Source organism: Melozone crissalis, unplaced genomic scaffold (assembly GCF_028551555.1).
Source record: "Melozone crissalis strain CALT ecotype California unplaced genomic scaffold, PUWL_Pcris_2 ptg000036l_1, whole genome shotgun sequence".
NCBI lineage: Eukaryota > Metazoa > Chordata > Aves > Passeriformes > Passerellidae > Melozone > Melozone crissalis.
The window spans coordinates 6,190,427-6,200,827 of record NW_026535814.1 but is presented as its reverse complement, the minus strand read 5'-3'; positions in this window follow the sequence as shown (position 1 = coordinate 6,200,827).

The following is a 10,401-nucleotide window of genomic DNA, read 5'->3' as shown; positions in this document are numbered from 1 at the left end:
TTTATGTGCCATAACTCAGAAAAAAAAATGCACAAACAAAACAAAAGAGCTAGAGGCTAGGTCTGTAAGTGGATCATCTGTAGGCTGATGAAGACCAAAGAGAGAATGTGAATAGAGCAATGTTTCTAACGAGGTGGTCTTCAGGTCTCCGTCATCAGTCAGCGAGTCACTCTTAACCCTGTTCTCACAGCATTTTTCCCAGCTAATCTAGCACCTGTTGGCCTCTGGTGCTGAAGAGACACCAGGCAGAATAAGAGGTGTGATCTCCAGGTCTGATAGGAAGGAGGAACAGAAGGTATTGTTGTTTCTTTACCACTAAAGCTGTAGATATATGTCTGGTTTCTGTATAGTACTGGTGCCTACAACCTTCTGTTTCCTTCAGAGGGGCACCAGCATTTTACACAGAAAACAGCATCTCAGGTTTGTTAATCTGGGTATCCTGGATGTAATTTCACAATCTGGATGTTTGTAATCCTTTTTCACAGCACTTTCAGAGCTTCTTTGGTTGACAGTGTCCAAAAGTTCCTGCTAGGAGATGTCCTAATCCACATTTCAGTAACATGCAAATAGCTTTCCAGAAGGTGACTTGCTTATTTCATGTCAGATACTCACGTTAGTAAACACCTCTTATATTAATTTGTACAGTTCAGTTCAGAGAGGAAAGTGTTAATAACAAATTAAAATTAAAAAAACAAACCTTTTTTGTTTACAAGCTTGTTTTGTTTTAAGGTAACTCTTGGCTAATTTAAAGATTAGAACATAATCTGTGCCCAGTTGCACAATGAGGAAGCATACCAAGCTTTTAAAATGATTCCAATATTCCTCCAAGAATATACTGCCAATTAAGACAATGTATTGCCTTTTTTTTTTTTTTAATGTATCTAGTAGTCCAAAACCCCAAGACTCCAAGGGATTTAGGTCCAAACAATATTTAAATAGCCATGTCAATGTTATACAGAATTTTATACTTGTAGACAGTATCAAAGTTACCATGTTAACTTTCTGAACAGCAACGCACATGTGCCTGGAAACAGGATTGTGCTCACAAACCTGTTTGTCTCCAGATGATACAGGCCATCACTCAGATTTGACTGTGCTGATGGTTTCAGAGCATGCATTTAATCCATAGCTCGGTTTATAATTCACAGCTAATTTTTTGCAATAACTGGGCTAAACAAGGATGTTCTCTTGGACTGTACAAATGTGGCGTACAACTTGGCAGAGGGGTAGGACCTAGGTGATCTTTTAAGGTCCCTCTCAACAGAAGCCACTCTATGGTTCTGAACCCACAGCAGCACTTAGATATAACCCCTGACATCCTTTGTCCCCTGAGGGCACTCACTTGTGAAAGCCTGAAGCCCAAATTCATCCCACTGTTTGCGGCTCCAAACCAGCTTCTGGTGGGCAGATGTTTGCCCTCTGCGCAGTGCCTGGGCACAGGAATGCAGCACATCTGGCTGGAGTCAGGGTGGGACTTTCAGCGGCTGCTTTTAAGGCAGCTGCTGGTTCTCTGCTCCAGAGGGACAGTGCACGGACAGGAGCTGTCGTGGGGAGTTGGGAGCAGTGAAAACTGTGACACCCAGGTGAGTGAGGGAGGCACAGGTAACAGCCAGGGACTCCTGCTTGAGGGGAGCACCGGGAGATGTTGCAGGGGAATAGCAAAAAAGCATGAGAAGTGAGGTTCAAGGGTCCGCAAAGAAGGTGAAGGAGAACAAGGCTGTGTGTTTGTGAGGGACGACTCTTCTCACCAGAGGGATGGGCACAGGTTCTGTGAGAGATTTAAGGCCGTGCAGGAAGAAGAGCTATTTATTATTTCTGAGGCTTTCAAAAACGTCTTCTGTTTTCAAAATCAGAACTTTTCAGAATAAAAACCATGTCAACCATCCTTTACTCCATGCCCCCAAGTCTTGTGCACCTGACCCCATGCCTAAAACATTGCACCCTCTTTCTGGAGGATGAGGATGACATGCACCTGGCAGGCACCTTTGGAGAGACCCAGACTGTGGGAACCCTCAAGTTTTTTGCTCCAAAAGCCAATTTATGTGATGACCTTTAGTGCCACTGTGGCCAAAAAACCTTTATTTTGAGGAGCAAATGGTCTCATAAAGACAGTCTGAATCAGGTGTTCTGCGTCAAACCTTGTTCTATTGCTTTTTGTGGGCTATTCTATGGAGCACAGAGGTTTCTTCTCTGATGGTAACTTTCTTCCAAGACAAAATGAAATCTTTCTTTCTTCTGTATTAATATTTCCTAATATTTTGAAAGTCACAGGCTCCAAACATTATTCCAGATTCTGCTTTGACTTTTTTAATTCTCCAAGGCTCATGGCATAAGCTCCAAATGATTTGACAAGATGCTGAGGGAATGATCAATTGCTAGTAATGGCTGAAATTATATATCAAGATAAATGGCCTGTTTGCTGACATGTGTTCTTTAAGCCCATGGCCACGCTGAAAATTCATGACTGATGTTCTGGCAACATGATAGAATGGTAATTCAGCTGTCATATAAATATGAACACATTATATTTTACACGTGTGTGGTATCTTTCATACCAATGCATTGCCCAGATTGTCTGTATGTATCATCAGGGGAATGCAGCAACCTCTTCCACCAGGCAACTGCCACAACTCCCATTGTGAAGGCTGGTGCGGTAGGAAGGAAGTGCTTTAACCTTTTGAAGGAATGGCTCTCAGTCACTGAACACAGAGCAGACAAAATGTTGCTTTATGTGATGCAACAGAAACCTTCAAATTCAATTTTTGTAGATCAGAAGGATTCAGCAGAGTTGCTTGCTATGTAAAGTCTTTCAAGACACAGTAAATATCTACTAGCAAACTGTCCTTCCATCTCAAAAGCAGCTGTACAGTGGAAGACTGCTGACAGAATACACTTCTGGCCTGAAAATCCAGGAGTATGAGTACTATCAGTCTCAAATTCAACTTCTTTTAGAAGCAAGCGCTGTGGATACAGAACTGCGCTCCTTTCCTGTTTACTACTAAACTTACTGTTTACTACTTGGAGACTATGTTTCTCTGCTCTTACCTTTAACTTCTTCTGGTCTAATTCTACCCTTATTCTGCATGACAGGATTGATTGTGGTCTTGGTCTTGAGGTCCTTCTAATACCTCTTGAATTGCAGCTTAACTGCGAGCAATTCAGCTGCTCTCGAGCCTCTGTGATGGGGATGGCTCCTCCCTGCCGGGTTTATCTCCGCAGTGGTAAGCGTGCCGAGATGCTGTGCCTCAATGACATTACAGTCCGCTTGGGCTCCGGGGAGCTGCATTTCGGCTCGGTTTGGATGTGATAGTGGTGTAGCCATGGCAGCATTGAACTCAGCGTGGGCTAGCTGCTTGAGTATGCACCCAGGATCCCAGATGGGTTTTACAGCCTGAATCAGACACCACCCTGCAGTGTGCATATGGGTGTGTGAGTCTCAAGTTCAAAAGCAGAAAGCTAGACTAGAGTTAATTTGGGAACATCTACCTTTGACTGTCGAGAAGACATCCAGTGAAAAACAAGCTGGCAGCAGAACAGCCACAACATAATGTGGGGAATGTGGACTGGAGGTCAGCCTCCATTGGCAGCCCTAGCTCAGAGCTCATCAGGTCAGTCTGTGGAGTGCTGTTGAATGCAAGGCCTTCCAAACTTCCTAATTAACACTGGCACAAGAGTTGGTGGCAGCTCTGCTGTTTCGCCCTGGAAGGCTGTCACAGTGAAGGGATGCCGTGATACAGGTGATAAGTAAGCACCGTCGGGCAGCTCACTCTTTGGATCAGGTGTTGCAAAAGAAGAGAAAGAAGCAGAAAAAGGAGAGGGGCAGAAAAGCAGCGAGCTCAAGTGCAGTCCGTGGGCTTCGAGGATAGTGCGAGGTCCTCGAGGGCGGACAGGCGGTCAGTGCGGGCAGGGGCCCGTGAGCGGCGCCGTCGCAGCCCCCCGGGCTCCGGGCAGCGCTGCCCGCAGCCCCGCTCCGCACTGCGGGCTGCAGGCGTACGTGCGGCACGGCGCGGTGGGGCCCACCGCCGCCGTGGCCGCTTTAAGGCGGCGCGCCGGAGCGAGGGCCGCGGCGCCGGGTTCAGCTGAGGACACAGCCCCAGTTCTCAGAAATCCCCGCGCTGCGGGAACATCGCGCTCCGGCACGGAACGCGCTGCCCTAGATCGGGGGTGCCGGGCCCGCCCCCCGCCCGCCGCCCGCCCACGTGAGAGCCCCCCCACGCACAGCCCGCCCGCGGCCCCCGCCACACCGGGGCTCTGCGGCTCTTCTCCGAGAGCTGCTGTTTCGTGTTATTGTTTTGTTCGTTCGTTCGCTGGGTTTTGTTGCGTTTTCTTTCTTTTTTTTTTTTTTTTCTAATCAGTATTTTTTTTTTTTTAAATTCACCGTGGGGAGAACCCTGCAAGAAAACGGCGTCATCTTTTTCAACCCTCTGCCTCCAAAAAACCCGCAACCCAAACCCAAAAAAACCCCTTACGTTATTTTATACATAGGTATACTTTAGATTACGTATAGAAAAAATTTTAAAAGCATATAGAATATAATATGTTGTGTATGATCTACATATATAAAAGTAAGATCATGTTATATGACCTACAATATAAAAATACATACCTATATTTTTGTTTTATATTTTATATCTAATAAATGTACACCTATTTTATACATCATTACATATACGCATGCATGCCTACATCGATATATTATAATTACAATACATGCGTATTTAAATAATAAACATGCAAAATGCATGTTACATTTAAATTTTTTATTGTTTTCGTTTGTTTGTTTGTTTGTCTGTCTGTCTGTCCTGGTGGGGAGGTGTCCGAGCGAACCGATGGGTTGGCCTGCGGGCTGGGCAGTCGGGGAGCGGGGAGCCGGGAGCGTTTCCTGGGAGCCGGGAGCGGAATTACAGCCACCCGCGGTTTATTAATAGCGCCGCGCCCGCGCCGGTACGTGTGCGGCAGAGATACCCCTGTCCCAGCACCGACCCCCTCTCCAGCCACGGCCCATCCTCCTCCTCCTCCTTCTCCCCGGGAAGGGGACGGGCGTCCCCGCCACTGGCTCCGCCTCGCTTCACCTCGGATGCCCTCGGCCGCCTCCATCTTCCTCCCTCGCTCCCTCCCTCCCTCCCTCCCTCCCTCCCTCGCTCCCTCGCTCCTTCCCTCGCTCTTTCCCTCGCTCCCTCGCTCCCTCCTTCCCTCGCTCGCTCCCTGCTGCCGCCGCCCCCTCCGTGCGCGCCACCCGCGCCCTGCCCCGACGGGCGGGAGCGGCGCCGAGCCGGCTCCTGCTGCCCGCCCGCCGCTGTCCCCGCCATCTCCCGGGGCCCCGTTTCATCCACTTCCAAAGTCTCCCGGACTTCTGTGCGCTTATGGCTTCCTTTGCTGCGCGCTGTGGGTGTATTTTTGAGAAAGGCGGCATTTCTCTGCAGAGGCGCCTGAATGGGTTAAATCCAGCCGAGTTGACCCATCACTCAAGGGCCTTCAAGCTAAGACGGTGTCACATTAACTCCTCCACAACCCATTGCCAAAACTGAGATGTCACATTAACCCAGAAAAAAATAGAGACCGTGCCACATTAACCCACAGCCAAAACTTGAGATGCTGCCAGGAGATGAGGCGTCACCTTCCTGCTGCAGTAAAGCTGCAGTGCCCTTCTGCCACCAACACCCCTCGTGTGTCCCTGGCCTCCATGTATGCAGAATTCCCGAAATTTTTAATGTTCTGCAAAACCACGATAGCAGGTTATTCTCCTTTTACTTATACACTCAAGATTTTCTGCACAACAGTTCTTGACAAAAAGGTTTTAGAGAGGGCGAGAGGCATGGAAACAACACAGAGAATGCTTGTTTTGTACATCCTGAAAATCATATGTATTTTTAAAAATGTTTTCCAATACAGTATTTCATTTCTTTGTTTAATTTCCTTCCCCTTTATTGCTGTTTTTCATCAGAAACAAAAGGTTCAGGGAGAGGATGCAGGGCGGGGAGAAGGAGGGTAAGGAGAGTTGGTGAGTGTCTGACTTTACATTAGACTTTCCCGAAGTGGGAGTTGAAATTGAAGATGCCTGAATTTTTCTCCCTGGACGATTCTCCCGAGGAAGTGAGGAGCTTTTGCAATCAATCTCTCACCACTGTGTTGCTACTACTGCAAATTCTCCAGCAGTGGGAATCCTGAAGCATTAGCACAGACTGGCATTGGAGCTTTCTCAACTATAGCGCATGGGAGACCTGCTGGATTGCTGTAAGAGTACTGGCGACTAAATTTACAGTAATGTGGCAATTGCCCCTGCTGATGGAGTTGCACGGTTCACTTGTGAGAGCTTTCCTTAGGAGGTTTGGTTCTTCACCAGGAGAAATTCTTTCCAGACAAGCGCCTGGGAAGCGGCTTTGCAGTGCGAGGCCGGGTGTCCCAGCAGACACCGAGGGGAGCAGACGCCGGCAGCTTGCTGTTGTGAGAAGCAGGTGAATGGTGTGCGGAGCTGCCGGCAGTGGAGGGAGGGGCCCTGTGCCTGCCCTCACCCTGACGGTGTCACTCCGGAGCGCTGGGTCCTGCTGCGGACTCCCAGGGACCCAGGAGCCGTGGCCATCCTGCGGCAAGGCCAGCGAAGGGCTGCGGAGATGTTTAGGGGACTTTTCCTGTGAGAAAATACAGGGAATTGTGACTTCAGCCCGCGGAAAAGAAGGCTCAGGGACGGTGGAATCTTAAAAGTGTACACAAATATCTGGAGGGAGGTCACACACAGAGAACAATTGGTGGTGGGCACAAACTAAGAGCACAGGTGGCTCGCTCTGAACGCCGGAGGACACTTTTTCACAAGTAAGGGTGACCGAGCAATGGCACTGGTTGCACAAGGAATCTCTGAGGACTCCATTCATCAAAATCAGCTGGAACACGGCCCTGGGCAACAGGCTGTAGGAGGACTTGTCTGACCAGGGGGTTGGACTACATGACCTGCACTCCAGATGTCCTTTCCAACCGCACCCTGTCTGGTTCTGTGATCTGATAGCTGGACAGGTCCAGTCAATGCAGGTTCAGAGTCAATTTTTGGGAATATGGGGCAGAAAAAGCAAAGTATTTAAACCTATGCCCTGGGTAACCCAAAATGTTATTGTATTGCACATCTCTCTGTGCCCAAATGTGCTTCTGTCCCTTTCAGACCCTGCAGCCCCAAACCAGATGGGCGGGGCAGGGGCTGGGGGTGCTGCGATCTCTTTAGAATTCGTGGGACTGACTGAGGCAGAGGCTCTGTCCCGCTGCTCCCTCTGCCTCTTGCTTTTTTCCTGCCTGTACTCGCAACAGTACCAACACTAGAAGCTGCATTTCTCAACCAAAACCTGTTTCAAGTCGGATTTTTGCAGCATCTGTCGGCAGCTGCAGCGCCGTGCTGGGACAAGCGAAGCAGCCCCACTCCATGCAGTCACCACTGCTTTTGCTTGTTAATAAACTGTTATGTTTTCAGTTGTATCAACTCACCTTAATGGTGGAAAGAGATTGGTTAAAACTAACGGGTGGCAACTCATTTTAAAGTATCCCCCTCAAATGTATTAAACCAAGACAATTCATTAACTTCCTTTCATAATTTTGGATACTGTTGACTAAGTAATATCTTCATATTAATTCTTCTGTGCTTACTGATGCTGGGTCTTGTGAATACTACAGTTCATGTCCCTAGTGCTATTTTACCTTTTAGGATTTGCTTACTACACAGCCTTTGCACATGTAGCACAACATGAACTGAATAGTGCTTGAGTAAGTGTTTGCTTGCATATTTGTGCCATATTATCATAAATCACCTCTAGGGACAGTAGCGAGACTAGAAAGATGTCTCTGGCATTAACCCATTCTCCTAGCCACATTATATTTTCTAAAATAAGATATATCCCTCTTAAAGAATGTTTTATCTTGGAGAGCTGTACTTAAATTTTATGATAGTAGGTCCTGTTTTGAGGTTTGTCTGTACCAACACAAGCTTTATTTAAGGATCTGTTAGGAATCTTAACTTGCTCTTTAACATTAGCTTAACTGTTACATTTGCCCCAGGATATGAAAAGTGCTATTATAGCCCTAGACTGAAGAAAATTAGAAAATACGGAATTGTTTTCTTACACTTACTTTTCTGCTTTTCTGTATAAAAATCAACCATTGATTTTCACTGGCACTCCTTTTCTGTGCTCCTGTTATAATGTTTTTATCCTGTACTGGGTTTAGGTAAAATCTCTTCTCATCAGCCTTGCACTGAAATCAGCTTAAGCTAAAGTCTGTGGCAAAGGAGCTTTAGTCAACTTGATTTTGGCTGTTGCAGCGATGCCACGGCCAATAACCCTGTGCCCTGGCTAGCTGAGAGGGTGGCCAACAGCCCCACTGCAGCAGGGGGTGTCAGTCCCGGTGGCGAGGCCCCAGGACTGGCAGCTTCAGGCACCCCTCGGCGGTAGAAGCCTCGGGCTGTGCCTGCAGGATGAGGTCTCGGTGAGAAACTGCGAGGCAGGGCGGAGCGAAGCAAGAGCCAGACACTCTCTGGGGTTAAACTGGTTTAATGTCCCGGGGGACGACCAGCAGGGGGTGACAAACTGGGAAGGACCAGCAGAGAGTGACCAAGAAAAACGGCAGAACATGGGATTATAAAGGGAGGTGGTAACTGGGGGTGGGATTTACAGAAAACCAATCAGGGAGGAACAGGGGACGAGCTTAACATAATAGACATGAAGGGAGAACCAATAGATACATTGTAAAGGAGGGGCCCCGGGACCTCAGCCAATCACTACTCCCACTGAAGAGAACCTTCTAGAAGACTGGGAGTGGTGGGGAGTGATTGACTGGGCCCAGGGAGGTGAGAAAACTATACATATTTGGAGATATGGGGCGGGGAAATTACATAACAGGGGGGCAACCATGGTAACGAAATAATAGACAGAAACTAGGGCGGGGAAAACTGGGAGGACAGAACCATCACAACAAATGGGGGAGAAACGGAACAAACCAACACACCACAACATCTCCCCGTTTTTTGTTAAATAAAATTGAAAAGAACGGGAAAGTCCATATAAAACTTAAAGGTAATAGCTTAAAATGAAAGAGTCCGTGGCTGATCTTGCCAAGCGCTTTCGATCTTCAGAGAACGTCCATCGGCCCATGGATGGCTCTGAGGTGGAACGGTGGACCCCTCTTCATCAGCAGCTCTCACTGCCTCTGAAGAGAGGTCAACGTAGCGGGGTCGCTCATTTCCATGGAGCCAAGGTACTACGCGTTTGCACTTGGCGCTGTCAGTCTCTCAGGACCAGCTCGCGGACCAGGGGAGCGAAAATCAACAATGAGTCGGGGAGATGTACTAAAAGGCAAAAGGAAACAGTTAGACACAAACTACTTAAACAGATGGTTCTGCCCCAAAAAGTAAATCAAGTTCGGAGGAGGAGTCGGACACAGGGGAGGAAGGTCGGGAGTCAAAGACAACACAAAAAGGGGCACGAAACAGAGGAGGTGAGGAAGAGGATTCATCCGGAGGGAACCTGTCGAGGAAATAAAAATGAGAAAAGGTGGAGGGTTTCCTCCTCCGCTGCCAACATGCCTCTTGTACCTGTGGTACAGCCTCGGTTGCCTTTGCCCGCTTTGGAAGGAAGGGCCTGACCCATTTCGATGGTATCCATTTTGGTCCTGAGGGAGTGGACACGCAAGCGTATCCCCTCCCCCAGGTAACCAGGTCGAAAGGCCCTTCCATTCGCCAGGTCTCCGGATCTCTTATGAGAACTGGAGGCCTGGCTTTCGGCTGCAGCTGTTGGTGACTGCCAAAATGCCGGACAACTGGAGGGTTCAGGTTGTCGAAAGAGCAGTTTAGGAAATTGAGAGTGTACAATGCTCTCGACAACCGGACGTGGGGGGTCTCCACCTTCACTGCCGCGCGTTGTTTTTCTAAGGTCTTTTTCAGGCTCTGGTGGGCCCTCTCCACCATGGCTTGGCCTGTCGGGGAATAGGGGATGCCGGTCTTATGCTCTATTCCCCATTGTTGCAGGAAGCTCCGCAGCTCCTTGGAGGCATACGCTGGGCCGTTATCTGTTTTTAAGGCCCTAGGGATGCCCAGGACAGCGAACGCCAGAAGCAGATGCTTCTGGACATCCGCAGCCCTCTCACCTGTGTGGGCAGAGGCAAAGATAGCTCCTGAGAAGGTGTCAATGGAGACGTGGACGTAACACAACCTCCCAAAAGATGGGATGTGTGTCACATCCGTCTGCCACACTTCACAGCTCGCCAAGCCCCGGGGATTCACCCCAGCCATGATGGTAGGCATCTGATGAGCTTGGCATTGGGGACATGTGGCCACGATTGCCTTGGCCTGGTCCTGCGTAAGATGGAATTGCCTGACCAGACCCGGCGCATTTTGATGGAACCGCTGATGGCTGATCTTAGCCTGGCCGA